The following is a 27,736-nucleotide window of genomic DNA, read 5'->3' as shown; positions in this document are numbered from 1 at the left end:
AAATTAGAGTATTTTCGTGCCTGTGGTCTCCTTCTCCTTCTAGCTGTCATATTGGTTCCTTTATAATTCTTCGAGAATTGATTAGATCTCATATGCCAGGCAAACACTCGGCCACCTCTGTAGTCCTCCATATCTCTAAACCATTTCGTTCGTTTAGTGGTTTCTATATCGGATCTAAATTCCATCAGATTCTCTTCTGTTTTGGTTTTAAGAGGGCTCCACTCCTGGGCTGTCAGTTGTTTCATTAACTGTTCTTCCCAGTCAGCTATATTCTTCCTGATGGTCTCCATCTATTTATTCAGAAATTCAGACAGGAACAGCTTGCTGTCATTTGACAGTAACCATCCGAGGAAAATGATTGATTCGCTCCCTTGGAGCCAATTACTAAGGGTACGGAGAATAGTGTCCGATGAAAATGTGGTAGATCAACGTCTGGAGGACATGAGCTCCAAGTTTGTAGCAAGAGGGTACCCCAAGAAAAGTATTGAAATCTTTAAAAATAAGGCCCGTAATTCTACAAGAGAAAGTGTCCGCAAAAAACCTGTTTCCAGAAATGTAAGTGATCGCATTCCTTTTGTTTCCACATACAGCTCGATAAGTAACCGAATAAGTGGTGTGATCAAGAAACATTGTGCCCTCTTACAACGAGGGTTACCTCAAGTGACAGGTTTTAAATCATTTCCTATGATGTCATACAGGAGGGGTAGGAACCTAGGTGATAAATTGGTTAAGTCCGATTTTGGTACCTCCAAATCATTAGGTCAAAGAGTACTGAGTGCACCGAGACATGGGAATTTCCCGTGCCTGGGCTGCACCTGTTGTAATAACTTGATTAAAGGAGAGTTCTTTTGCCATCCCCATACAGGGAAGAAATTTTAGTATATTAAATATGTAGTATATTGCCCATCCACGTATGTCACAGGTTAAAAAAATAAATAAACATATACTCACCTTCCGAGGGCCAGTTGTAGTTCGATCACAGGACCGTGATGTCATGGCAGGTCCTTGTCGCGCAGGACCTGTGATGACGTTGTGGTCACATGACCGTGACGTCATGGCAGGTCGTTCTCGCGCGGGGCCTGTGATAATGTCGCGGTCATATGACCGTGACGTCATGGCAGGTCCTTCTTGTGCAGGCGTGCAGGGCCTGTGATGACGTCACGGTCACATGACCGTGAAGTCATGGCAGGTTCTTCTCCCATACCACCAGAACCTGCCGCTTGCATGGAGCGGTCACCGGAGCGGGAAAGGCGGCGGAAGGTGAGTATATAATGATTTTTTATTTTTTTTAATTATTTTTAACATTAGATGTTTTTACTATTGACGCTGCATAGGCAGCATCAATAGTAAAAACTTGGGCACACAGGGTTAATAGCAGCGGTAATGGAGTGAGTTACCCACGGCATAACGCGGTCCTTTACCGCTGGCATTAACCCTGTGTGAGCAGTGACTGCGGGGAGTATGGAGCGGGCCCCAGGCACTGACTGCAGGGGAGGGACTAATCGGACTGTGGCCATCGCTGTTTGGTCACGGCAGCCATGACAGGCAGCTGGGGAGACCAATCAGCGACTTGGATTCCATGACAGACAGAGGCCGCGGCCAATGAATATCCATGACAGAAGGACAGACAGAAAGACGGAAGTGACCCTTAGACAATTATATAGTAGATGCATTGCTTATATAGTGCTATCGTATTCGAGAGTGCTTTACATACATTATCATCGATGTTCTCAATGGGGCATACAATCTAAATTCCCTGCCAGTATGTCTTTGGTGTGTGGGAGGAAAACGGAGGAAGCCAACACAGATACGGGGAGAAGATACAAACTCATTGCAGATTTTTTCCTGGGGGGGGTTTGAACCTTGGACTAGAGATGAGAAAACATTTCAAGGTTCAGTTTGGTTCGGATAGGCACATGTCCCAATGTTCGACGAACATACCCGAACCCCCTTGACTTCAATAGAAGGAAAAACCAAACGCATAGATAACACCTTCCCAGGGATCAAAAAGCTGCCAAAACAGTTAAAATTAGGGGCAGACACCAGGAAAAGTGGCATCAATTGACCCATCAAATGGGCTATAAATAAATAATTTTAAAAAATTGACGTGGCTTCACCCATAATTTTGATAAAAGCCCAGCTCTTCCCATTTGCCAAGTGGCTGTGGCAAATGGGGTTCATATTTGTGGGGTTTGTGTCATCTTTGTATTGTCCAGTGACATCAAGCCCAGGAGTTAGTAATGGAGAGGCACCTATATAACACCTATCCATTACTAATCTTATAGTTATATTGTAAATAAACACACAGCCAGAATAAAGTCTTTTAACCCCTTAACAACCATTGATATGCTTTTTAACGGCGCTGAGAAATAAGGGTATAGCGCCACACAGAGTTGGAATTTCTCTGGGGTCCGATTTACCATTTAATTTCTCTCTCCTCTGATGTGACCACACATCAGAGGAGAGAGAAATGGGGTTCCCCAATACTCCCTGGTACCTCTGTTGTCCCTGCATCCCCCCATGAAGTCCCCTGGCTCGTAGCGTCTTCTTCCAGGAAGAAAATGGAGGGAGTATGTGCAATGCCCCCGCTAGGATCTGCCAGCCAACACCCGCCAACAATAGGGAATTTTTCCTATTGGTTCATTTTGATCACTGTGATAGACCCTATCACAGTGATCAAAATAAAAAATAGTAAATCAACTCCCCCTTTATCACCCCCTTAGTTAGGTAAAAATAATAAAATTAAAAAAGTATTTATTTCCATTTTTCCATTAGGGTTAGGTTTGGGCTAAAGTTAGGGTTGGGCTGGGGTTAGGGTTGGGGCTAGGGTCAGGGTTGGACTACGGTTAGTGTTGGGCTAAAGTTAGGGTTGAGCTAAAGTTAGGGTTGGGCTAGGGTTAGGGTTGGGCTAGGGATTACGGTTAGGGTTGGGATTAGGGTTAGGGGTGTGTTGGGGTTAGGGATGAAGTTAGAATTGGGGGTTCCACTGTTTAGGTACATCAGGGGGTCTCCAAACACAACATGGCGCCACCATTGATTCCAGCCAACTTAGCGTTCAAAAAGTCAAACTGTGCTCCCTCCCCTCTGAGCCCTGCCATGCACCCAAAGAGTTGCTTTCCCCTACATATGGGGTATTGCTGTACTCAGGAGAAATGGTACAAAACATTTATGGTCCATTTATGGATCCATTCTCTCCTGATACCCTTGTGAAAATAAAAAAAATTGGTTACAAAGCAAATTTTTTGTGAAAATCGTAAAAAGTTCATTTTTTTCCTTCCACATTGCTTTAGTTCTCATGAAGCACCTGAAGGGTTAATAAACTTATTGAATGTTGTTTTGTATACCTTGAGGGGTGCAGTTTTAAAATGGTCTCATTTTTGGGTATTTTCTGTTATGTTGACCCCCAAACTCACTTCAAATGTGAGGTGGTCCCTAAAAAATGGTTTTGCAAATTTTGTTGGAAAAATTAGAAATAGCTGGTCAAATTTTAACACTTTTAAAGTCCTTGTTAGGGCTAGCGGAACGCACCAAATTATAAGAGATATGGTATAAGGTGCGTTCGCAGCCTGGGGTCCACCTGCTGCTAAGTATTGATGGACTATATGGCGGTGCAATGTGGATAAACACACGGGTTAACTTCACCCTGTGTGAAGGAAGCAAACCCTGTTGCGTTACAGGGCCGCAGTACCACACCAAGAGCGCAAGCAAGGAGTCTCAGGACTCTATCCCAAGACACAGGGTTAGAGTACGTACTGACCACTTGCACTCGATACCGCAACTGGGGTGTCAAAGTAACAGAAAATATAACTAAAGCACAAGAGTGCGTGCTGTGCCGCTTTGGCGGACGCCACTAACCACCCAGACTTGGGATAGGAAAGCGCTCTATAAGCGCACTGGCGGTTACAGCAATAGACGCTGTATCGTGTGTCTTTATGTTGACAGCTTAGTCAGGCTCTAGACAGCAAGCATCCACCTTTTGCGAACAGTCATACACAAGGGAGGGGATTTTAAAGAACAACTTGCACTCATTAACACACACAGGATTCCAAATGTACACTAGTGCATGGCCGTGCGGCCATGCAAACCTTTTATAGCTGCAGCAAGAACAGGACCTTCCCAGAAGGACCAATGGGAGTCAGCCACAGAAGAAGAACACTTTCAGGACCTTCCTAAAGGACCAATGGGATTTGGTGCATCTAAGCATGTGACCCTTGATCTCCAATGACAGATCTTGCCCTGGGCATGCTCAGAAAGAGAAGAGCAGGACTTAGTCCCAAACACAAACTCGTCTGCTCACCGCTGCCCAGTACTGGCTACAATGGCAGAAGCTGGAAAGGCAGGAGTAACCAGTCATCCAGTATCAGCCTGAGCTAGATGCTGGGACCGACGTCTCTGCTGAGAAAACTCCACTGCGGCCGGAGAAGAATAGGAGACCGCAGCAGAGATGGTTTGAGATACCCCCTGTGCAGAGGCGGGATCTCGACACTTAACATTACTCCCCCTCCTAGGGCCCCCTCCTTGGATCTCGCTATGCTCGAATGCAGCAATGAGCTGTGGGGCTCGAATGTGTTCAGCAGGCTCCCAGGACCTGTCCTCTGGGCCATAACCCTTCCAATCCACCAAATAGAATTTTTTGCCACGTACCACCTTGCACCCAAAAATAGCGTTCACCTAGTAATCGTCCGCAGACGAACCCGATGTCCGTCAGATGACTCAGAAAACCGGGACATGTATACATGCTTCAAGAGGGACACATGAAAGGTGTCGGTGATACCCAGGCGTGGAGGAAGGGCCAGATGGTAGATTACAGGGTTAACCTGTTCGAGGACCTTGAAGAGACCCAAGTAGCGAGGTGCAAACTTAGTGGACTCAACTCGCAGCCTGATGTTACGGGCAGAGAGCCACACCAAGTCGCCAGGAGCAAAGGTCATAGCGAGGTCCTCATTCTCTCCTTGGAGGCCCGAATGGCATCCTGAGTGTGGTCCCAAATGTCCCGTGCCTCCACAGCCCAGTCTGCCCCCCTGGAGTCAGTGGAAGACAGGGGCATGGGCACAGGGACACGCGAACACTGGCCGTAATTTAGGAGGAATGGAGTCTGACCAGTGGAGTCGGCTACAGCATTGTTAAGAACAAATTCTGCCCATGGTAGCAAGGATGCCTAGTCATCCTGACTGGCAGAAACAAAATGTCGTAAATATGTGACCAGGGTCTGGTTAGCCCTTTCAACTAACCCATTCGTCTCGGGATGATATGCTGAGGAGAGATTCAACTCAATACTGAGTAAACGACAAAGCTCTCCCCAGAATTGAGACGCAAACTGGGGACCCTGGTCACTGACAATTTTGTCCGGCATGCCGTGTAGGTGAAAGATATGCTTGATGATCAACGCTGCCAGAGCCCGTGCAGAAGGTAGCCGTGGAAGAGGCACCAAGTGCACCATTTTGGAAAGATGGTCGGTGATCACCCAGATAATGGTGCAGCTACGAGACTTGGGTAAGCCCACCACAAACTCCATCACCACCATCTCCCAGGGCCTGTCCACCACCGGCAGGGGGTAAAGCAACCCAGCTGTCCATTGCCGAGGAGACTTGTTCTTGGCGCAAGAGACACACGCCCGAACATAGTCTGCGACATCACGAGCCATATGCGGCCACCAATATGTCCTCGCCAGTAGCTCAGATGTCCTTTTGGACCCAAAATGTCCACCCACACTGGACAAGTGAGCCCAAGAGAGAACCTCTGGATGCAGATTGGATGGTACAAAAGTCTTGTCCAGAGGCACAGACTCTAGCGAAACTGTGGCCACAGTTCTCAGGCTCTTGGTGGGGACAATAAGCCGAGGCTCCTCTTCCTCCTCCCCACATGATACAACGGAGCGAGAGAGAGCGTCGGCACGAATGTTCTTCTCCCTGGTAAGAAAATGGAGAGTGAAATGGAACCGGGAGAAGAGCAAGGACCATCTTGCCTGGCGAGAATTTAACCGCTGAGCTGTCTGCAGGTACACCAAATTCTTGCGATCTGTGAAGACTTGGAAGGGAAAATGAGCTCCCTCCAAGAGATGTCTCCACTCCGAGAAGGCCAACTTCATGGCTAGCAACTCCCTGTCCCCGATGGAATAATTCCTCTCTGCTGGTGAGAAGGTCTTAGAAAAGAAGAAGCAAGGATGCTTCTGACCTTGAGCATCCTTTTGGAAAAGGACTGCTCCAGCAACAACAGATGAGGCATCCACCTCCATTATAAATGGCTTATCTACATCGGGGCTATGTAGGATGGGAGCGCTAGCGAAGTGTGACTTAATGGAGAGACTGGAGACCTCTTCAGACCACAATTTGGGATTTGCTTCCTTCTTGGTGAGGGCAACCAAGGGAGCTACCAAAGTTGAGAAGTGTGGAATGAACTGGCGATAGTAATTAATGAACCCCATAAAACGCTGCACCGCTTTAAGAGAATGGGGTTCCTGCCAGTCCATCACAGCCTGTAGTTTGGCAGGATCCATAGCCAAACCCTGGTGGGAGATGATATAGCCTAGGAAAGGTAAGGACTCCTGCTCAAACACACATTTCTCCAACTTTGTGTAAATGAAATTTGCCCATAAGAGGTCGAAGACTCTGCAAACATCTCTCCGGTGGGAGTCAATATCTGGAGAGTAGATGAGAATATCATCCAGATAGACTACGACCGAGGTGGAGAGCATATCCCGGAAGATGTCATTCACAAAGTCTTGGAAAACGGCTGGGGCATTACAGAGCCCAAAGGGCATCACCAGATATTCGTAGTGCCCATCCCTGGTGTTAAAAGCCATGTTCCATTCGTCCCCCTCACAGATACGAATCAGGTTGTAAGCACCCTGCAGATCTAATTTTGTAAATACCCTTGCTCCCCGAAGCCTATCAAAAGCTCAGATATCCAGGGCAAAGGACACGTATTCTTAACGGTGATGGCATAAAGACCCCTGTAATCTATGCATGGACATAGTTCCCTGTTCTTCTTCTGCACGAAGAAGAACCCAGCCCCTGCAGGTGGCACTGACTTTCTAATGAATCCTCTTGCCAGATTTTCCTGGATATACTGTGACATTGCCTCCGTCTCTGGGAGAGATAACGGATAGGCTCGACCCCGGGGAGGTTCAGCACCAGGCAAGAGGTCAATAGGACAGTCATAGGGGCAGTGAGGTGGAAGGGTCTCCGCAACCCTTTTGGAGAACACGCCTCCGCATAGGGCCAATATTGCTTGGGGAGAGAGGATAGATCTGCGGGTACCTCAGTAGTAGCAACCTGAACACATTCCCTCTGACATCTACCCCCACAAGATTCACCCCATCCCAAAATTCTGCCTGTGGGCCACTCAGTATGAGGAGAATGGTACCGTAGCCAAGGCATCCCTAACAGGACCTCGTCAATTCCCTCAGGAATTATGAGCAGAGATATAATTACCTGATGAGATGGCGATATGGACAGAGTGAAAGAGATGGTCTGGTGTGTTATCTGTGAGGACAGTGTCGACCCATTTACCACTCGCTCGTACGGTCACTGGTTGAGCTAAAATCACCAGGGGAATTGCGTGACGTAGGGCGAAGGCAGATGACATAAAATTGCCTGCTGCCCCAGAATCCATGCAGAGCTCTGCCAAGTGGGAAAATGGGCCTATAGTAATTGTCCCCTTAAAGGACAATTTGGAGGCAAACGTCGCCGTGTCTAGTGTACCTCCACCTACTTCCACTAGACGCTGACATTTCCTCGACCGCTGGGGACATCTGGTGGCAAGATGCCCTGACTGCTGGCAAATATGACAAACCTGGAGTGCACGAGCGGTCCGGGACTTAGATCCCGCTAGTGACACTTCCAGGGCTTCATATGACTCAGAGGCCTGGACTGGAGATTCCAAAGGCTTGGTGAAGGTGGGAGCCAGCCAAAACCTCTGCCTACACTGGGCTCGCTCTAACCTCCGCTCGTGAAAACGGAGGTCAATACGAGTGGACACTGCTATTAACTCTTCCAGTGAGGTGGGAATATCCCTAGTGGCCAGAGCGTCCTTAACGTGGTCAGCCAGCCCCCTCCAAAATATCGGAATAAGGGCTTTATCCGACCACTCCAACTCAGATGCTAGGGTGCGAAAGTGGACGGCAAAATGTCTGACCAAGGACGAGCCCTGAGTCAATGCCAACAGCTGGAGTGCTGTATAATGGGTGACACAAGGTCCTAAAAAGACCTGTTTCAGAGTGCACAGCTAGACGCTGGGACCGACGTCTCCGCTGAGCAGACTCCACTGTGGCTGGAGAAGAATGGGAGACCTGTTATGACCTGGTGGTCAGGACAATAATGGACCTGGTGGTTAAGAGCACACGGAATGACCTGATAGTTACTGATAATATAGGACGAGCTCTGGGACGTGGGAACTCTGCTGACCGCAATCCCTAATCCTATCAACCACACTAGAAATAGCCGTGGATTGCTCCTAACACTCCCTATGCAACTCGGCACAGCCTAAGGAACTAGCTAGCCCTAAAGATAGAAAAATAAAGCCTACCTTGCCTCAGAGAAATTCCCCAAAGGAAAAGGCAGCCCCCCACATATAATGACTGTGAGTAAAGATGAAAATACAAACACAGAGATGAAATAGATTAAGCAAAGTGAGGCCCGACTTACTGAACAGACTGAGGATAGGAAAGGTAGCTTTGCGGTCAGCACAAAAACCTACAAAAAGACCACGCAGTGGGTGCAAAAAGACCCTCCGCACCGACTCACGGTGCGGAGGCGCTCCCTCTGCGTCCCAGAGCTTCCAGCAAGCAAGACAACAATCCAAATAGCAAGCTGGACAGAAAAATAGCAAACCAGAGAAAAACAAGCAGTCACTTAGCTTCTGCTGGGAAGACAGGTAACAAGAACGATCCAGGAGTGAACTAGACCAATACTGGAACATTGACAGGTGGCATGGAGCAAAGATCTAAGTGGAGTTAAATAGAGGAGCCAGCTAACGAATTAACCTCGTCACCTGTGGAAGGAAACTCAGAAAAACCCACAGCCACCAGAGAAAGTCCATGGACAGAACCAGCCGAAGTACCATTCATGACCACAGGAGGGAGCCCGACAACAGAATTCACAACAGTACCCCCCCCCCTTGAGGAGGGGTCACCGAACCCTCACCAGAGCCACCAGGCTGACCAGGACGAGCCAAATGAAAGGCACGAACCAGATCGGCAGCATGAACATCAGAGGCAAAAACCCAGGAATTATCTTCCTGACCATAACCCTTCCACTTGACCAGCTACTGGAGTTTCCGTCTCGAAATACGAGAATCCAAAATCTTCTCCACCACATACTCCAACTCCCCCTCAACCAACACCGGGGCAGGAGGATCAATGGATGGAACCACAGGCGCCACGTATCTCCGCAACAACGACCTATGGAACACATTATGGATGGCAAAAGAAGCAGGAAGGGCCAAACGAAATGACACAGGATTGATAACCTCAGAAATCTTATACGGACCAATGAAACGAGGCTTAAACTTGGACGAGGAAACCTTCATAGGAACATAACGAGACGACAACCAAACCAAATCCCCAACACGAAGTCGGGGACCCACACAACGCCAGCGGTTAGCGAGACGTTGAGCCTTCTCCTGGGACAATGTCAAATTGTCCACCACATGAGTCCAAATCTGCTGCAACCTATCTACCACAGTATCCACACCAGGACAGTCCGAAGACTCAACCTGCCCTGAAGAGAAACGCGGATGGAAACCAGAATTGCAGAAAAACGGCGAAACCAAAGTAGCCGAGCTGGCCCGATTATTAAGGGCGAACTCAGCCAACGGCAAAAAGGACACCCAATCATCCTGATCAGCAGAAACAATGCATCTCAGATATGTTTCCAAAGTCTGATTAGTTCGTTCGGTTTGGCCATTTGTCTGAGGATGGAAAGCCGAGGAAAAAGAGAAATCAATGCCCATCCTAGCACAAAAAGATCGCCAAAACCTTGAAACAAACTGGGAACCTCTGTCAGAAACGATGTTCTCTGGGATGCCATGTAAACGAACCACATGCTGGAAAAATAATGGGACCAAATCAGAGGAGGAAGGCAATTTAGACAAAGGTACCAAATGGACCATCTTAGAAAAGCGATCACAAACCACCCAAATGACCGACATCTTTTGAGAGACGGGGAGATCCGAAATAAAATCCATAGAAATATGCGTCCAGGGCCTCTTCGGGACCGGCAAGGGCAAAAGCAACCACTGGCACGAGAACAGCAGGGCTTAGCCCGAGCACAAGTCCCACAGGACTGCACAAAAGAACGCACATCCCGTGACAAAGACGGCCACCAAAAGGATCTAGCCACCTAATCTCTGGTACCAAAGATTCCATCCAAGATGCCCAGCCAACACTGAACAATGAATCTCAGAGATAACTCTACTAGTCCATCTATCAGGGACAAACAGTTTCTCTGCTGGGCAACGGTCAGGTCTATCAGCCTGAAATTTTTGCAGCACCCGCCGCAAATCAGGGGAGATGGCAGACAAAATTACCCCCTCTTTGAGAATACCCGCCGGCTCAGGAACACCTGGAGAGTCAGGCACAAAACTCCTTGACAGGGCATCAGCCTTCACATTCTTAGAGCCCAGAAGGTACGAAACCACAAAATCAAAACGGGAGAAGAATAACGACCATCGAGCCTGTCTCCGATTCAACCGTTTGGCAGACTCAAGATAAGTCAAATACTTGTGATCTGTCAAGACCACCACACGATGCTTGGCTCTTTCAAGCCAATGACGCCACTCCTCGAATGCCCACTTCATGGCCAACAACTCTCGATTACCAACATCATAATTGCGCTCAGCAGGCGAAAACTTTCTAGAAAAGAAAGCACATGGCTTCATCACCGAGCCATCAGAACTTCTTTGCGACAAAACAGCCCCAGCTCCAATCTCAGAAGCATCAACCTCAACCTGAAACGGGAGCGAAACATCTGGCTGGCACAACACAGGGGCAGAAGAAAAACGACGCTCTACAGCTTCAGAAGACCAATTGACCACATCAGCACCCTTCTTGGTCAAATCAGTCAACGGTTTAGCAACACTAGAAAAATTAGCGATGAAGCGCCGATAAAAATTAGCAAAGCCCAGGAACTTTTGCAGGCTCTTCACAGATGTCGGCTGAGTCCAATCGTAAATGGCTTGGACTTTAACAGGGTCCATCTCGATAGTAGAAGGGGAAAAAATGAACCCCAAAAATGAAACCTTCTGAACTCCAAAGAGACACTTTGACCCCTTCACAAACAAGGAATTCGCACGAAGGACCTGGAACACCATTCTGACCTGCTTCACATGAGACTCCCAATCATCCGAAAAGACCAAAATATCATCCAAATACACAATCAGGAATTTATCCAGGTACTCTCAGAAGATGTCATGCATAAAGGACTGAAATACTGATTGAGCATTGGAAAGCCCGAATGGCATAACCAGGTACTCAAAATGGCCCTCGGGCGTATTAAATGCTGTTTTCCATTCATCGCCTTGTTTAATACGCACAAAATTATACGCCCCTCGAAGATCTATCTTGGTGAACAAACTAGCCCCTTTAATACGAGCAAACAAATCAGACAGCAACGGCAAAGGATACTGAAATTTGACTGTAATTTTATTGAGAAGGCGGTAATCAATACAAGGTCTCAAAGAACCATCCTTCTTGGCCACAAAAAAGAACCCTGCTCCTAACGGTGATGACGACGGGCGAATATGGCCTTTCTCCAAGGATTCCTTTATATAACTCCGCATAGCGGCGTGTTCTGGCACAGATAAATTGAACAACCGGCCCTTAGGAAACTTACTACCAGGAGTCAAATTAATTGCACAATCGCAATCCCTATGAGGAGGTAGGGCACTGGCTTTGGGCTCATCAAATACATCCCGGTAATCTGACAAAAACTCCGGGACTTCAGAAGGGGTGGATGACGAAATAGACAAAAATGGAACATCACCATGTACCCCCTGGCAACCCCAGCTGGACACAGACATAGATTTCCAGTCCAATACTGGATTATGAACCTGTAGCCATGGCAACCCCAAAACAACCACATCATGCAGATTATGCAACACCAGAAAGCGGATATCCTCCTGATGTGCAGGAGCCATGCACATGGTCAATTGGGTCCAGTACTGAGGCTTATTCTTGGCCAAAGGCGTAGCATCAATTCCTCTCAATGGAATAGGATACTGCAAGGGCTCCAAGAAAAAACCACAGCGCCTAACATACTCCAAGTCCATCAAATTCAGGGCAGCGCCTGAATCCACAAATGCCATAACAGAATAGGATGACAAAGAACAAATCAGAGTAACGGACAATAGAAATTTAGACTGTACCGTACCAATGGTGTCAGACCTAGCGAACCGCTAAGTGCGCTTAGGACAATCGGAGATAGCATGAGTGGAATCACCACAGTAAAAACATAGCCCATTCCGACGTCTGTGTTCTTGCCGTTCAGCTCTGGTCAAAGTCCTATCACATTGCATAGGCTCAGGCCCATGCTCAGATAGTACCGCCAAATGGTGCAGAGCTTTACGCTCACGCAAGCGTCGATCGATCTGAATGGCCAAAGACATATACTCATTCAGACCAGCAGGCATGGGAAATCCCACCATGACATCCTTAAGGGCTTCAGAGAGACCCTTTCTGAAGATTGCTGCCAGGGCACATTCATTCCACTGAGTGAGCACAGACCACTTTCTAAACTTCTGACAATATATCTCCGCTTCATCCTGACCCTGACACAGAGCCAGCAAGATTTTCTCTGCCTGATCCACTGAATTAGGTTCGTCATAAAGCAATCCAAGCGCCAGGAAAAACGCATCAACATCACGCAATGCCGGATCTCCTGGCGCAAGGGAAAATGCCCAGTCTTGAGGGTCACCACGTAACAAAGAAATAATGATCTTTACTTGTTGAACAGGGTCACCTGAGGAGCGAGGTTTCAAGGCAAGAAACAATTTACAATTATTTTTGAAATTCAAGAACTTAGATCTATCACCAAAAAACAAATCAGGAATTGGAATCCTAGGCTCTGACATCGGATTCTGAACCACAAAATCTTGAATGTTTTGTACCCTTGCAGTGAGATTATCCATACAAGAGGACAGACCTTGAATGTCCATGTCTACACCTGTATCCTGAACCACCCAGAGGTAAAGGCGAAAAGAGAGACAAAACACACTGAAAAGAAAAAAAAATGGTCTCAGAACTTCTCTTATCCCTCTATTGAGATGCATTAGTACTTTTGGCTACCTGTACTGTTATGACCTGGTGGTCAGTACAATAATGGACCTGGTGGTTAAGAGCACACGGAATGACCTGATAGTTACTGATAATATAGGACGAGCTCTGGGACGTGGGACCTCTGCTGACCGCAATCCCTAATCCTATCAACCACACTAGAAATAGCCGTGGATTGCTCCTAACACTCCCTATGCAACTCGGCACAGCCTAAGGAACTAGCTAGCCCTAAAGATAGAAAAATAAAGCCTACCTTGCCCCCAGAGAAATTCCCCAAAGGAAAAGGCAGCCCCCCACATATAATGACTGTGAGTAAAGATGAAAATTACAAACACAGAGATGAAATAGATTAAGCAAAGTGAGGACCGACTTACTGAACAGACTGAGGATAGGAAAGGTAGCTTTGCGGTCAGCACAAAAACCTACAAAAAGACCACACAGAGGGCGCACAAAGACCCTCCGCACCGACTCACGGTGCGGAGGCGCTCCCTCTGCGTCCCAGAGCTTCCAGCAAGCAAGACAACAATCCAAATAGCAAGCTGGACAGAAAAATAGCAAACCAGAGAAAAACAAGCAGTCACTTAGCTTCTGCTGGGAAGACAGGTCACAAGAACGATCCAGGAGTGAACTAGACCAATACTGGAACATTGACAGGTGGCATGGAGCAAAGATCTAAGTGGAGTTAAATAGAGGAGCCAGCTAACGAATTAACCTCGTCACCTGTGGAAGGAAACTCAGAAACACCCACAGCCACCAGAGAAAGTCCATGGACAGAACCAGCCGAAGTACCATTCATGACCACAGGAGGGAGCCCGACAACAGAATTCACAACAGAGACCGCAGCGGAGATGGCTCGAGATTCCCCCTGTGCAGAGGTGGGATCTTGACACCTAACAGTCCCAACAATAAAAAGTTATGTTTCAAAAATTGCACTTATGTAAAGTTGACATGTGGGAATTGTTATTTATTAACTATTTTGTGTGACACCACTCTCTAATTTAAGGGTACAAAAATTAAAAGTTTGAAAATTGCAAACTTTTTGCCAAATTTCCATTTTTCATAAATAAACACTATACAAAAGAAGACTCTGCCAATCAAATTAGAATGGACGTATGGTACTATTCATATTCTTATAGATAGAATTAATCAAGCTATTTCTATTTGTTGGGAATCAGTGTTGAGCGATACCGTCCGATACTTGAAAGTATCGGTATCGGATAGTATCGGCCGATACCCGAAAAGTATCGGATATCGCCGATACTGATATCCGATACCAATACAAGTCAATGGGACATCAAGTATCGGAAGGTATCCTGATGGATCCCAGGGTCTGAAGGAGAGGAAACTCTCCTTCAGGCCCTGGGATCCATAGTGAGGTGTAAAATAAAGAATTAAAATAAAAAATATTGTTATATTCACCTCTCCGGCGGCCCCTGGAACATCACCGCGAGGAACCGGTGTCCGGCAGGCTTCTTTGTTCAAAATGAGCGCCTTTAGGACCTGCGGAATGACGTCGCGGCTTCTGATTGGTCGCGTGCCGCCCATGTGACCGCCACGCGACCAATCAGAAGCCGCGACGTCATTCCACAGGTCCTAAAGGTGCTCATTCTAGGAATTTATCTGAGGAATGACGTCGCGGCTTCTGATTGGTCGCGTGGCGGTCACATGGGCGGCACGCGACCAATCAGAAGCCGCGACGTCATTCCGCAGGTCCTAAAGGCGCTCATTTTGAACAAAGAAGCGTGCCGGACGCCGGTGACTCGCGGTGATGTTCCAGTGGCCGCCGGAGAGGTGAATATAACAATATTTTTTATTTTAATTCTTTATTTTACACTTCCGATACCGATACCCGATACCACAAAAATATCGAATCTTGGTATCGGAATTCCGATACCGCAAGTATCGGCCGATACCCGATACTTGCGGTATCGGAATGCTCAACACTATTGGGAATACAACAAATACCGCCATAAAAGTTTTCATAGAATAAGGCTGACTAAATGGTCATAAATTGCCACAGTGCATAGAAAAAAGGCTGTTGTTGCTAACTAAAGAGCTATAAATGCAGCGATATAGTAACTCATACCATCGCATACAGAGTATGACAGAACCATAATGAATAAAGTGCATATTGAATTTTACCTGGGTTTAAGCCAAGATTTAATGCATCTCCCACCCCAACATGCGTTTTGCAGATTCTGCTTCTGGGTGCGTTGATTTATCGGGGTTATCAAATTCTGAAAAACTTTCCAGGCTGTTTATCAGTCATGTTGTGAGATTGCATGATATTCCACTTAACATTGTATCTGATAGGTGGTTGCAATTTGTCTCTTAGGCTGCTTTCACACATCAGGTTTTTTGCCGGATGCCGGATGCGGCGTCGCGCCGCATCACCGGATCCGTTTTTTTTTTAAAGAAACCGGATGCAACCGGACGAGCCGGATCCGGTTTTTTAGCCGGATCCGTTGTCCGGATCCGGCAAAAAACCTGATCCGGCTCGTCCGGTCGCATCCATTTCGTCCGTTTTTCTTTCCGGTTTTTTACGGATCCGGCTTTAAAAAACGCCCCCTGAAAGGCTAAAAAGGTGATTGGCCGGCTGAAAACTATATATACAGTGTTCTTAACATCTGTGACGGGTTGGAGAGGAGCAAGCTACAGAGCAAGATGGAGGGCATTATTGCAAAGATTCTGCAGAACAACGTGGATTTCATCACAGAGGCGAATCGATTAAAAGCTATTGTGATTGAGAAAGAGGAAGAGAGACAGCGTGTCATGCGTCTGCGACGACGCCGTTTGTGGATCCACCCCATCACGGCACAGAGAATGACCCGGGGAGTCTTTTCAACGTTGTATATGGAGCTTCGAGGTGACCCTGAAAAGTTTTTCTGCTATGTTCGGATGAAAGCGGAGAACTTTGATATATTGGTGGAGCGGGTTCAACATCTGATAAGAAGGAGTGATACCTATTGCCGATGCTCCATTACCCCAGCTGAGCGTCTGATGGTGACTCTTCGGTAAGCATTCTTTTTGCATCAACTTTTGTTGTGGACTCTTTATTTGATATTTTGAATTTGTAGTAATTTCTTCCTTCCTTTTCTTCACAGATTCCTAGCAACCGGTGAATCCCTGTCTTCCCTATATTTTCAATTCAGACTGGGCATTTCCACAATATCAGGAATAGTGAGGCACACTTGCCGTGCACTGTGGGACTGTTTGCATGAAGAATACATTCCACATCCCACAATGCAGACATGGTTGGAAGTAGCTGACAGATTCCTGGAAGTGTGCCAGTTTCCCAATTGCTTGGGTGCGGTGGACGGGAAACACATCCGTATCGTGAAACCGGCTGGTTCTGGATCTCAGTATTTCAACTACAAGAAGTACTTTTCCATCGTGCTGATGGCCATCGCCGATGCGGATTACAAATTTGTAGCGGTGGACATTGGGGCGTATGGTCGTTCTAATGATTCGCAAGTTTTCAAACTGTCTTCTATGGGGCGGCATTTATATGGAAAAACCTTTCAATTTCCCCCCCCAAGACCACTGCCTCAAACTTCCGATCCACCAATGCCATTTGTATGTGTTGGGGATGAAGCTTTTCAGCTTTCAGAGCATCTTTTGAAACCCTACTCCAGCCGTGGTTTAACCAATACCAAAAAAATTTTCAACTACAGACTCACACGTGCAAGGAGAATGGTGGAGTGTGCGTTTGGGATCCTAACCGCCAAATGGAGAGTTCTCTTGACATCCATGAACTTAAACACAAACACTGTGGATGAGGTGGTGAAAGCGTGTGTTGTCCTCCACAATTATGTTATATCCAAGGAACAGCTTTCCATTGAGGACCATTCTGCCGAAACCACCTTGATGGATTACAGCATCCATACATACAGAAGTTCTGCCACAGTGTCCAGAATACGGGATCACTTTGCAGAATATTTTATTTCACCCCTAGGAAGAATACACTGGCAGGATGATATAGTTTAAACACTTTGTGTATACCTAGTAATAACTTTAACCTTTACCCATGTTGCGTACCTGTTGTTTTTACCTTACCCATGTTGTATACCAGTTTGGTTTTTACCCTCATGTTGCGTACCTGTTTGGGTTTACCTTTTAACCATGTTGGGTACCTGTTTGAGTTTATTTTTAAATCAAGATGTGCATACCCAAAGTTCTACAGTTACCAATAAACCTTTTTTTTACAAAAGTGTTATTTGTTCCTAATGAATAAATACAAGAGATTTTTCAACCAAAAACTTTTATTAACAATGTAACACACAAAAAAATGGGGTACTAAATGTTTTCATACGTCGGGGTGGAGATACTATCGGAGGCACTGTCTGATAGGGACACTTCGACAGTGGGAGTGTAGAGAGAGGAATGTGATGGTGGTGGAGAATGTTCACCGGTTAGGGGTGAAGGAGTGGAGAAAGCTATTGAGCGGGTGGACAAGAAAGTGGGATTGGGGTTAGAAATTTGGTAGGGTGGAGGGGTGTACGAAATGTTTTGGGAGGACTGGGTGGCAGAATGAGTGATGTGTGTAGAAGATGTTTGGGAAGAGGGTGATACAGTCTGTTGGAAGTGGGCAGGGAGAGGAGGTGAGGATGAAGTAGATGGGAAGTTGTATGGGTCTGGATCATCATATGGGTGTGAAGTGGCACGGGAGGGATGCTGATAGTGTGGATGGTGGGAAGGGGCACGGGGCTGGTGGTGTGGCTGGTGGGACGGGGCACGATGTGGATGATGGCGAGTTGGGCGTGATGGGGCAATGTCTGTTTGGCGATACGGGTCAGGAGGATGGTACTGGCTGTAGTGGTGGACAGTGGAGGAAGGGGGGCAAGTTGGAGGATGGTTGAAAGAACTATCTGCTCTAGAGGCAATTAGCGCTAGAGTAGACTGGCAGGATTCCATTACTTGCATCTGCTGAGAAGTAGATAGCGTCTCCATTTGCTCAAGCACCGACTGAAAAAAAGTGTTGTTCGGGGACTGTTTTGCCTCTGAACGCATCGTTACCAGAAGTGTATGCATCTCGAGCATACTTTTATTTATGAAATTGAATCCTGCAGCCATTTGCTCGGACAAAACTTTCAGACAGTTCTGGAACGATGCGTTCAGGTGCAAAAAATCGGGAGCATAACTATGTATCTGACCCCTCTGGCGAAACCGCCCCGATGCTACAGGTGTACTAGAGGTGGCTGCAGCAGAAGGGTGGGGTACAGGAAACGCTATGTTCTCACCAGCAGCTACATGCAATGGAACCGGCCAGGATGCTCCAGTGCTCGTGGATGGGAAAGAGGGATCGGTAGAGTGGGAAGGTGCAGAGTGGAAAGGTGCAGAGTGGGAAAATGCAGAGTGGGAAGGTGCAGAGTGGGAAGGTGCAGAGGGTTCCTCACTGTCAAAGTGTCCCTCGGTGGCGGCCTCTTGAGGGATCGCCCCAGAAGTGTTCAATTGTGCTGCAGGCTCCAGAGTGCTCCCAACGGTACTGTGGAAAAAGAGAGAAACAAACAATTAATATACTGTCATTGCATGGCCCTGGCTGAAAGAGCAAAAGAGGTTAGACATGTAAAACATTAGTGCATGTGGTGGGTAATATTTACCTTCGGGTGACCATCGTTGACCTGAGGAACGACAGGGCCCTTGCGTATTTGTACGTGCTCCTGCGTCCTCCAGATCCACTCCGGGCCTGCATCTCTTTATTGAACTCCTTCTTAAAGCGATCCCTGATCGACCGCCACCTTTTCACAATCCGCTCACCTGTTAAAATAGGAGAAAGACAACTTGGTTAGAAACAGCATTTTAGAATGCATCACCAAAACTGAACTGAGGATACTTACGTTCTTGAATCTGGGCCTGAACATCTAGGTACTCCCACCTCGGAATCAGTTCACAGCAGATTTGCTCCCAGAGTCGACGGGTCACTGAGAGATCACCATGGCGGCGGTCACCTATATTCCACAACGGCTCCCTGTCTCTGACAAGATCGATGAGGAGGTCAATATCAAGGCCGACCTCCTCACCGTCCGAATCTGGAGCACGCTGTGAAACCTGTTTGAAAAGGGGGAAAAAATTAACACCAAATTTGAAACATTGCTAACCTGCACCCAAAAAATAACAAAAAACCTGCATGACGACGGCCGCCACGTGAATGTCGCCGACGACCCCGGGAGCCACTGGAAGGACCTTTTGCTTGGGCACCAGATTCAGAACTCTAGAATACAAAAATAAAAAATTATGGGGTTGTTGGTAGCCATTCTATGTGTTGTGTGCCATGTGATATATATGTTTTGTATGTGTTGTGTGTGGTTTGAAAGTATCAGTTTCTATGTATTTTGTTGTAAGCATCTAGTGTTATGTTTTGTGTGTAGTGTAGGGTGTGTTTCCGCAATACATCACAGATACATACCAATTGTGAGCCCTCTCCGTGGGTTTCTCCACCCCTTCCCTCATCTTCGGGGACCACCTCTTCTCCGGGGGACTCAGCCTCATCAGCTTCCTACGATTCAACATAAAAGAATAGATGATACACACACACACACACACACACACCTTTGGTTCATACTAACCTCTGTGCGTGGACGGCGAGGAGGAGGAGGCCTCCCCGGAGACATGGCTCTCAGCTCTGTGGAAGTCTCTCGGCTCTCGGCTCTGTGGCAGGCTCTCGGCTCCCGGCTCTGTTGCAGGCTCTCAGCTCTGTGGCAGGCTCTCAGCTCTGTGGCAGGCTCTCAGCTCTGTGGCAGGCTCTCGGCTCTGTGGCAGGCTCTCGGCTCCCGGCTCTGTGGCAGGCTCTCAGCTCTGTTCCAGGCTCTCAGCTCTGTGGCAGGCTCTCGGCTCTGTGGCAGGCTCTCGGCTCCCGGCTCTGTGGCAGGCTCTCAGCTCTGTGGCAGGCTCTCAGCTCTGTGGCAGGCTCTCAGCTCTGTGGCAGGTTCTCGGCTCTGTGGCATGCTCTCGGCTCCCGGCTCTGTGGCAGGCTCTCAGCTCTGTGGCAGGCTCTCAGCTCTGTGGCAGGCTCTCGGCTCTGTGGCAGGCTCTCGGCTCCCGGCTCTGTGGCAGGCTCTCAGCTCTGTGGCAGGCTCTCAGCTCTGTGGCAGGCTCTCGGCTCTGTGGCAGGCTCTCGGCTCCCGGCTCTGTGGCAGGCTCTCAGCTCTGTGGCAGGCTCTCAGCTCTGTGGCAGGCTCTCAGCTCTGTGGCATGCTCTCGGCTCCCGGCTCTGTGGCAGGCTCTCAGCTTTGTGGAAGTCTCTCGGCTCCCGGCTCTGTGGAAGGCTCCCGGCTCTGTGGCAGGCTCTCAGCTCTGTGGCAGGCTCTAGCTCTGTGGCAGGCTCTCAGCTCTGTGGCAGGCTCTCTGGCTCCTTCCGTCTTGGCAGGGTGTTGGCTCTTCTGCTTTTGGGCTGGAAATGGCTGAAGGCCTCATGGACCTGCTTTATATATAGTCCAGGGGGCTGATCAAAGTTTTTTGAGCATGCTCAGTGTAAAAAGCCGGATACGGCCGCCGGATCCGATTTTTTCCGGATCCGGCGCTTTCCGGCATCCATAGACATGCATTGTTGTAAAAAGCCGGAAAGACTGGATCCGGCCTTTCCGGCTTTTTCGCCGGAGACAAAAAACGTTACAGTACACGTTTTTTCCAGACGCCGGAATCGACTTGACGCCGGATCCGGCATCAAACCGGAAGGAACGCTGGGCTATCAGGCGCCATCCGGCACCAATAATATTCAATGGGGGAAATGCCGGATCCGGCTTCTCCGGTTTTCTATTCCGTTTTTTGTCGGAAGAGCCGGAATTCGCCTGAAACAAAAAACCTGATGTGTGAAAGCAGCCTAACTTGAAACTGTCTTCAACGATGCCGATCCCTTGAGAAAGCGGTCGAATAGGGACGCGAAACGCGTGTCGGGGGGCTTCTTTTTATACACCTGGCCTTGGATCCTCCAATCTCTACCTTGGTAAGTGTCTGCCCATCTCCCCATGTTTTGATGTTTGCCTCACTGGGGGCTAGGTTTATACGGGGCGCTGTTTTGGCAGGCACACTTGCTTAGATGATAGCACTATGCACCTTATGGTTAGCCGGTTTGGCCTTTAGGTATTAAGGTTTTTTGGTGGATCCTGTCCATCCCGGTGTATTGTTCCTGCACTTGAACTAGTGCTTTTGAATATGTATGTTTAACCCCTTAATGACCGCCAATACGTCTTTTAACTGACCTTAGATATAAGAGAATATCCTCCCCATACAGATGACAATCCATCATCTGTCGGCTGTACACTATAGCTGACAACTTGCTGTATCAGCCACGATCAGTATTTGCACCTTCTAAATCTGTTTAACCCCTTAGATGCTGCTGTCAATAGTGACTACATCATTATAAATGGTTAACAGAGTGTGGGGGCTTCCTTTTTATCCCAATTGGTGCCCTCAGATCATGATTTTGTTGTCCTGATGTTTGCCGTGGCAATTCATGACCAAATAGCGGCTTTAGAGTCTGACGGCTGTAGTAATCTGTTTAGAAGTTAGCAACATTTAGGTGGTAAAAATACACATTTTCATTTCTGTCATACCACTTTGCATTAATTCCTGTAAAGCACCTGAAGGGTTAATAAACTACCTGACAGCAGTTTTCAATATGTTTAGGGGTGCTGTTTTTAAAATGGTATCACGTTTGGGGGTTTCCCAATATATGGGACCCCTAAAGTCACTTCAAACATGGATAAGTCCCTAAAAAAATAAATTTTGTAAATTTCTTTGAAAAAATGAAAAATTGCTGCTACATTTTTAAACCTCCTAAAATGCTAACAAAATAAAATAACATTTTACAAATGGTCCTGATGTAAAGCAGACATGTGGGAAATGTTATTTATTAATGGTTTGCTGGTGTATGACTATCTGGATTAAAGGGATAATCATTCAAATTTAGAAAATTGCTAATTTTTTAACATTTTTCTCAAATTTTTGATTTTTTTTATAAATAAACACAAAAAATGTTGAACTAAATTTACCATTATCATAAAGTAGAATGTGTCACGAAAAAACAATCTCAAAATCACTGGGATTTGTTGAAGCGTTGCAGAGTTATTACCACATAAAGTGACACTGGTCAGATTTCAAAAATTTGGCTCGGTCACTAAGGGGTTAATATAGACTATGTGATTTGTCAATAAATTTTGGATTTTTATATATATATATATATACCTAGTATAGCTCTTTTTTCTCCTCTTCATAAATACGTTGTACTGAGTGGGTATACTTTTTGGTTAATATGGGCTAACTATAGCCATTATTTCTGACGGAACCATGTCAGAGAGGTTTTTGTGGCTACAAATGAGAATCATGAGGTCAAAGGAACTGGCCAAGGAGCTTAGAGACAGAATTGTGGCAAGGCACAGATCTGGCCAAGGTTACAACAGAATTTCTGCAGTACTCAAGGTTCCTAAGAGCACAGTGGCCTCCATAATCCTTAAATGGAAGAAGTTTGGGACCACCAGGAGTCCTCCTAGACCTGGTTGTCCAGCCATACTGAGCAATCGTGGGAGAAGAGCCTTGGTGAGAGAGGTAAAGAAGAACCCCAAGATCACTGTGGCTGAGCTCCAGAGATGCAGTAGGGAGATGGGAGAAAGTTCCACAAAGTCAACTATTACTGCAGCCCTCCACCAGTCGGGCCTGTTTGGCAGAGTGGCCTGACCAAAGCCTCTACTCAGTGCAAGACATATGAAAGCCCGCATAGAGTTTGCTAAGAAACACATGAAGGACTCCCAGACTATGATAAATTAGATTCTCTGGTTTGATGAGACGAAGATAGACCTTTTTGGTGATAATTTTAAGTGGTATGTGTGGAGAAAACCAGGCACTGCTCATCACCTGCCCAATACAATCCCAACAGTGAAACATGGCGGCAGCATCATTCTATGGGGTGTTTTTCAGCTGCAGGGACAGGACAACTGGTTGTCATTGAAGGAAACATGAATGTGGCCAAGTACAGAGATATCCTGGATGAAAACCTCTTCCAGAGTGCTCTGGACCTCAGACTTGGCCGAAGATTCACCTTCCAACAAGACAATGACCCTAAGCACACAGCTAAAATAACAAAGGAGTGGTTTCAGAACAACTCTGTGGCCATTCTTGACTGGCCCATTCAGAGCCCTGACCTAGACCCAATTGAGCATCTCCAGAGAGACCTGAAAATGGGTGTCCACCAATGTTCACCATTCAACCTGCCAAAACTGGAGAGGATCAGCAAGGAAGAATGGCAGAAGATCCCCAAATCCAGGTGTGAAAAACTTGTTGCATCATTCCCAAGAAGACTCATGGCTGTACTAGCTCTAAAGCGTGCTTCTACTCAATACTGAGCAAAGGTGAATACTTATGACCATGTGATATTTAAGTTTTTCTTTTTTAATAAATTTGCAAAAATTACCACACTTCTGTTTTTTTCAGTCAAGATGGGTGCAGAGTGTACATTAATGAGAAAAAAATGAACTTTTTTGAATTTACCAAATGGCTGCAAGGAATCAAAGCAAAAAATTTAAAGGGGTCTGAATACTTTCCGTACCCACTGTATGGAGTTTATTTATCAACATGTTTCAAAGCTGTTCCTGATCCTTTCTCAAGATTGTAGCGAGCGCAGCAATTTATTTGTGTACATCCCTATACATTGTCAGTTATTTTGCTGCGGTTCATCCTTTTGCGCATCAATCAGCAGCAGCTGATATTTACATGGAAACATATAATTATAGAATGTTAGACTTGGAAGGGACCACAAGGGTCATCGTGTCCAACTCCCTACTCAATGCAGAATTCACTAAGCCATCTCAGACAGATGTCTGTCCAGCCTCCGTTTGAAGACTTCCATTGAAGGAGAACTCACCACCTCTCGTGGCAATGCTTTTGGAGAAGTTGTATCTATCACAACCCATAAAGGTGAGCACAATCCCACTTTTTATTCTGCCATTTTTACCTTTATTACCCTATTTGCCCATTGTCCCTATTTCGGCTCATATCAAGATCACTTTATTATTTGCCCTTCCTTTAACTATTGATATGGATTTAATGGAAAGCCATTTCTTTTCTCTTAAAAACTGGTAAAACAAATACTCAAGTCCCGCATTGAATTTCACATTTTTCAAAAATCCTCAGGTTCTAATGTGTTCTTTTTTTTAGCGTGAGGACGTTATTAAAACAAAATTACATCTTGGTTACAATCGCAAAACATATTGTATCTTTTCAGACTTAATGTAAAATACATTGATTATTCTTACAAAATATTCCAATTAGAAATGTTACTTTTATAATTATGAAGCAATGGGAATGACAAGTATTCTTAAGACTTCTTTCATTGTCATATTGTTGTATGAAATTAAATTGAGACACCTGTATCTTGATACCTTGTATTCCACAGCTCAACGTTGTAATTGGAAGCACATGTCTAAGTTCTTCTTGATGTTTTCATATTTGCTCCCCGCTGCACCACTTTGCCCTCAGGATTTTGCTGGTTAGAAGCTAAAATCTTCTCAGGGGAGCTCACATGTTATGTGCTTCTCGAGTGTTTCCAGAGACGTTTTCTGATTTTAACACCATAAAGTGCCTTTTTCTGTCATGCACTTTGGGAATGATGCATGATGGCAGGAGATACAAGAGTGAGATGCAGTGGGAAAATCTTTTTTAAACATATTTCTTTTTCAAATCAGATTGAACAGTGAATGCACTTATTCAACAAATGCATTATATTGTACATCTTTAACCTGTTCAGTGATTGTGGAAAATTGCTCAGATTTGCAGTAGAGAAAAAGCAACTTTTACTTATACCTGAAATCTACAGAAAGAGTGAATTAAAACCATATACAACATTCAGGGATGAAAAACATAGTAAGTGCAGGGGTAGGCAGGAGCACCCGGGCCCTGGAGTCTAGGCTGCTTTCTCACATCAGGTTTTTGCCATCAGGCACAATCCGGCGAATTTTGAAAAAAATGGATCCGGCAAAAATTGCCGCCGGATCCGTTTTCTTTCTCATAGACTTGTATTAGCGGCGGATTGCGATGGATGGCCTCACGTTTCATCCATTTTTCGCCAGATCCGTCGTTGTCTGTTTTTTTGCCGGACACAAAAAACAGACATGGTAATGTTTTTGTGTCCATCGAAAAAACGGTCAGCGATGGATACATCGCCGTCCGTCATTTGCTAAAATGGAACCCTATGGCGCCGGATCCATCAAATGATGGAATCCGGCAACGGATTCCATTTATTTAAATAAAGCATGCATTTTTCATTCTGGGGTCTCTCTCTCTCAACCAGCTATTCAGCTCCGGACAGGAGAAGCTAGATGGATCCGGAAAAAAACTGATCCGTCTCATCAGTTTTTCACAATTTGCGACGGATCAATTTTTTTCTAAATTCGCCGGATTGAGCCTGACGGCAAAAACCTGATGTGTGAAAGCAGCTTAAGGGGCCCAATTGGTCCCTTTAGTGCATTTGAGAAGATCAGTACCTTTACCGACCCATTATAGTTCGGGGCCCTGTTGAAATTTTGCATTGGTGCCTAAAAGCTTCATGTTACACCAGTGGTAACATTACATGAAAAAGGGTTAAAAATAAAGGTTTTTTTTCCTTTATGAAACCTGATGCTGTTAATGATGTTTCTAAAACCAACACACAAAAAAAGATGATATTTTGGTTCAAATTATTCAAAAAATACCAAACTTTATTTTATAAAATTACAGACACAAGTGAAGAGGAATGGAGCACAAACCATAATCCCAAAGAAATGCTATGCAAAGAGGAGGTGCATCTCCCTGGGCATCTAGTAGTGGGCATTAGAGTTGAGCGACCTTGACCTTTTTAGAGTCGAGCCGGGTTTTGCGAAACCCGACTATGTCCAAAGTCGGGTCGAGTGAAATCGGCCGATTATGACGTAAAGTCGGGATCGACCGAAACACGAAACCCAATGCAAGTCAATGGGGCAGCATAGTCGGCAGTGAGTGGGGGCCAGGAAAACACCTAGAGTGCCCATTTTAATGTCAAAACCATCCATTCTTCTTAATGAAGCTTGTCAAGCGTAATTTACCTTAAAATAATTGGAAGGCATTTGAAATTGGGGGTCATTTGGCTAAAGTTGTGGGGGGTAGGGCTGGTTCAAGTAATTAGTGGGCCCAGTAAATCTGGACCACGTCACGGCAGTGGAGCAGGGAGAGGTAAGTATTTCAACTTTGCAAGTGCTGTGATCCTGAGCAAGCAGGGGGGGCCCACTCGTTGGCATTGGCACTGGCACAGGGCCCCTCAAAGTACAGCGGTGTGTTTGCACGGCGGGGGCGCCTCCCACCGGCAGCAACACTTTTGCGTACTATGAGAGGCCCTGTGCCAGTGACGTCGCCAACTAGTATTCCTCCCCCCACCTGATGAAGGAACCTGCACTTTCATCTGCACCTTCCTCTTTGTCCCCGTGTAAGGTGGTATGGTATGCGGGAAGAGCAACCTGACTTTCAGCAGGGTCACAATGTTGTTGTGTAGCGTGCACGGGGAATGTTGCGTTATGGGTCAATGTACCAGCAGACTCATCTATCACTGGCTGGGCAATGGGCACGATGAAGTGGAAACACAGATATAGGCCCAAAGAAGAAAGTGGGCTAAATGCAGTTCAAAATTGGTAACACAGGAATAACCAGGGGGCATTGCAGTGGAGGACAACTGGAATGAGAGGCTGACACAGAGAGTAGGGCCAAATCAGTAAGTAGTCGAAATGCAGTTCAAAATTGGCAACCGTAGTAAACAGGCGGCACAGCTTTGTTCAGTGGAGGAGAACAGCAAGGAGTGGCAGACACCGATAGTAGGCCCCAACCCAACTAGTAGGCCAAATGCAGTCTAACATTAACAACTACTTAACGAGAGGCTGAAAATGGAATTTCAGGACAGGAAACCAGGAGAACAGCAAGGAGTGGCAGACACCGATAGTAGGCCCCAAACCAACTAGTACGCCAAATGCAGTTGTTCCATTTAACCACAATTTAATGAGAGCCTGAAGATAGAAGCTCAGGAAAGGCAACCTGGGGAACACCTTGGAGTGTAACACACCATCTCTCTCCACCCCATACCCATTTTGTAGGCCTAATGCTGTGTACTTTTCTACAACTACTAAACGAGAGTCGGAAGACCGAAGCAATGGCAAGGAAACCTGGGGAACACCTTGGAGTGTAACACACCATCTCTCTCCACCCGATACCCATTTTGTAGGCCTAATGCAGTGTAGTTTTCTACAACTACTAAACGAGAGTCGGAAGATCGAAGCAATGGCGAGGAAACCTGGAGAACACCTTGGAGTGTAACACACCATCTCTCTCCACCCCATTCCCCATTTTTTAGGCCTAATGCAGCCTACTTTCCGACACCTACTAAACGAGAGCATGAAGATCGAAGCTCAGGAAAGGCAACCTGGGGAACACCTTGGAGTGTAACAACAACCTCTCTCTACACCACGGAAGGGCTGA

This window comes from Ranitomeya imitator, chromosome 6 (genome assembly GCF_032444005.1).
Source record: "Ranitomeya imitator isolate aRanImi1 chromosome 6, aRanImi1.pri, whole genome shotgun sequence".
NCBI lineage: Eukaryota > Metazoa > Chordata > Amphibia > Anura > Dendrobatidae > Ranitomeya > Ranitomeya imitator.
The sequence above is the reverse complement of the archived record's forward strand: the minus strand, read 5'-3'. Positions refer to the sequence as shown.